Source organism: Fukomys damarensis, unplaced genomic scaffold (assembly GCF_012274545.1).
Source record: "Fukomys damarensis isolate Sample0158 unplaced genomic scaffold, DMR_v1.0_HiC HiC_scaffold_32, whole genome shotgun sequence".
Lineage (NCBI taxonomy): Eukaryota > Metazoa > Chordata > Mammalia > Rodentia > Bathyergidae > Fukomys > Fukomys damarensis.
In genome coordinates, this window is record NW_022900944.1 from 34909395 (window position 1) to 34913180 (window position 3786).

Sequence of the window (3786 nt, forward strand, 5' to 3'; positions counted from 1 at the left end):
GCCCGGGGGCTTCATTTTGAATGCAATATTCATGACGTTGAGAGTCCTCCTGCTGATATTTACATCTGCTAATTTTTTATTTAAAATTACAACCAAGGCCCAGTTGTTCATGATTTGTTTTGAGGCAGTAGAATGGATTTTTGTACATATTTTGGAGTATTTGACTATAACCAAGAATTTGGTGGGGGAGAGGTATTCAGTCCTTTGGACAATCTACTTCTTCCCTGCTTCCAAATGAAAGTCTCCGTCTGTCACCTTTCCAATGGCCACTGGTCGTCTTTGCTCCTTTTCTACAAAAAAAAAATTAAAACAAAATTGCATAACAAAATATTAAGAGAATAACAACAGTTAATACATTGCGTATCCTTATCGTTAAAGTAGTTACTCAGAGCTTCGCTCTTCACACATCCATTTGGGATGTACATGAACCTTCTGTAGGAAGGATGAGCCACCATCCAAAACTGGAAATCTAGATCAAAAGAAGGGGCCTGTAAAGATGTCACCCGAGAGCTGACCAAATATGGAAATACATTTACATCTGTGTGTGTCTGTGTGTGTGGCTTCTGGCCTTTGTTTCTCAATACACCTATTAAAACTGGAGAATGTCCTGAGCTTTCCTTTGGGTCAGATGATATCTCTCTGGCCACTGGGGTTGAAACTTCAAAACATACCGGTATGGAGAGGAAGAAAATAATCGTTACTCTTTGTGCAATTAAATGTCTTTATAATCTTTGTGAGATTGTGACTTGAATCTTAAAACACCGAGTAGCATACTCTGTCTTCATTCCTTTACTGACACCCAAGTACATTTGGTGCACTGACAAGGAAAATCTTTTATACTTGATAAAACAGGGCAATCACCATAAACTAAAGAGCACTGGGATTTGAACCAACTGCCAGCCCATTTATTCTATGTCAAGTATGTTTCCTGATAATGAATGAACTAGCTTTAATTATTGTTTTTAACTTTCAGGCTGTGTCTTCCTGTATTGGAAATAAAGCCCAGTGTGTAGGATTTAAATCCCCCCCCCCAAAGAACTTTTCTCTGATACATCTAAATAGAACAGGGGAGAGGTTTATGTGGCTGGAACTATCAGCTTCATTTAGCTTTCCTCGTCTCCTTACATAAACACATAGGATCCAATTGCTTGCTTTGTACCCATCATGTGCACCCGTTTTGGTGAAAAGTCTAACAGATGATAGATAGACTCAGTGCCTGTGCCTTCATCCTACTTCCATGCTTGCTTGTCTTTCACTCACTGTGCTCCTAGCAAATCCCTGTGAGCCAAGTTCCTTGACGGCCATGAATGCAGCAATACTCCCTACCTCCAACCATCTCTCTGTTGATGCCATTATCCATGGTTTATGACATTACAACCACAGTAATGAATTGATATGTCTTGATCTTTGAAATGCTTAGACAGGAGGCCACACATTATAAGAAAAAAACCACATCAAGACTTGGTTCTATTCGGCAGGGGTTGGAAATGAATATTATGTAGAAAATGCATTAAAGTTGAAGAGAGTTTTGCTTAACATGATGATTTTAATGACGTAAACAATCATGATGGGCAATAACTCCTTCACTCAGAAGACTGTGGGGAGACCCTACTTAGGTAGGGCAGGGTGCTGGTGTGATTCCAAGTCGTGCTACCATCACAAGACACTAGGGGTCACCATATTAATACCAGTGTCCTAGTTCCACTACCCTCCAGAAAAACCTACCATCAGTTAGTTCTTGGCTCCTTGTTTCGTCCAGAAATGTTGTTCCAGGCCTATTGTTCATGACATGTGACCATTTGCAGTTATTTCAAACACCACTAAAATAGCAGGGTAGAGTTCTCTCTAAGCCTCCTTCGGGTGAATGAGATATTTTAAGGGCCACCTGTACATGTCAATCCATTTCTTTGGGCTAGATGTAATAATAAGGGTATACAAACCAGTCATCCAAATATGGGCCATTTTCATTCAAAAGCTATGTGGAATTCCAGTCCAGTATTCTGCCGATGTCTGATTCCATCACACCAGGATAACACTTCCTCTAGCCAGGATTGATACTTCTGTTGAGAGTTGATTAAGAAATCAATGTCTCTTTCTTTCTTTCTCAACTCTGTGTTTTCATCCCTCAATTCAGAAATTATTTTCCAAAGAAGTTTAAGTAATTGTCTATAGTCCACAAGTATATGGTCACCTGGTTCTACCATGGTCCTGAGCATCAGGATGAGTAACTATGGACCCAGGTCGGTCTACGGAGGTTCTGAACTCCAAAGGATAGGGTTCGGCATATTCCAAATCAGAACCTTAAGGGTAACCCTCCCCACACCCACGCTGCCACCCCAAGCAGGAAGCTTTAGTTATCTCATTTGGGGTAGAGCTTCTGAAGCACAGGATTAAAGCAGACGACAATCTGTAAAACAAAAACAAACAAACCAAAAATAAACAGTTCTTTGAGGAATCACATGGCAGTTGATCATAAGCTATGGTATTTTACACATTCTCTTTGTTTCTGTTTCGTTGATCTGTTGAGTGCCTAATATGTGTAAGTGACGTATGTTGGGCAGTGAGGGGCATGCAAAGAAACACATGTAGAAAGAAAACAGTAATTCCTGTGTCCTCTTCCCTCTCCTCAACGCATGTCCACCTGCCTTGCCCAAACAGCCTTCCTTCATCCCCCACTTTTCTCCCACGGAGAGGAGGTTCTCTCTTCCTCCCTCCTGCACGCCCTACTGTCCTGGACTCTTGCTGGCCTTTCCTATCCTCTCTTTCTTTCTAACCCCTTGTCTTGGGTGTAACAGTAAAGATACTCTACTGTATTTTGCAGTTTTTTAATCCTCTCTGTACTTAATTTGTTAAAGAAGTATTTGTTTCCCAAAGAAAATACTAAATCATTCTGATTTTTGTCTATAGCCATAACCAGTTTTTTCCTGTGAGTTATCAGCCCTTGTCAGTAAAAGACAAGGAGTCCCTTCTTTCTTCTTCTTCCAAACCATATCCACAACTTGGTAGAAAAGTGATTTAAGGTCTTTCTGGGTAGCAAATTAATTTTGCAAAGCCAATGGTCTAGAAGTAGATAAATAAATCAAGAAGCTGGAAAAGGTGGTATTTGTTAGGTAGGTATATCAGAGGGCTTGAGATATGGTCAGCCTAACCTGAAAATTAAACTCTATTGGGCCCAGGCCTTACTTGATACCAAATAGCAATGAAGTCATTCAGGGTATAATCATATCAAAGGGTATGCTTGCTCTTATTTGTTCAGTTCTCCCAAGCGCTAGCTGTAAACACCAGCTTCACAGAACTTGAAATTAAAAACAAAACACAAAAAAACGATGTTAACGGAGGCTCATGACTTTGACCTTCCATTTCTCCAGAATAGGGGGTTCTTAACAAGGGGAACCTTGGCTCTTTTTGCAGTTGCCATGGGAAAGGGGCAGGGAAAAGTTTCTCCAAGGTCTTCTTTGAGCAGGTTGCATTGGGTGTGACAAAAAATTGCAATGCAATGCATCAGGGCATGGAGAGCTTTATGGGATCTGCTTGGGTTCATAGGTTTTATTTCCTTTGTGGACCTGTGATCAGATACTTATCCTGACTACATCCAAAGCTGCACTTGGATGATCCTAGTGACCTTGTAAATAAGAAGACAGTAACACAAAAGTTCCTCATCAGGTTCTAGGGACTCCACTGGATGTGGTAGCACATGTCCATAATCCCAGCACTCAGCAGGCTGAGGCAGGAGAACTGCTGGAAGTTCGAGGCCAGCCTGGGCTACATAGTGAGGCCCTCTCTCTT

General features: G+C 41.1%; 1 long non-coding RNA gene across 1 annotated transcript; it reads right to left on the bottom strand.

The window, feature by feature from the left end:
- Positions 1-213: 213 nt before the first annotated feature.
- Positions 214-2245, bottom strand: LOC104854055. Its single transcript, XR_777965.1, has 3 exons — positions 2192-2245; positions 1941-2060; positions 214-290 (listed from the first exon to the last, which is right to left on the bottom strand). It is a non-coding gene; the product is annotated as an uncharacterized LOC104854055 (long non-coding RNA).
- Positions 2246-3786: the final 1541 nt, after the last annotated feature.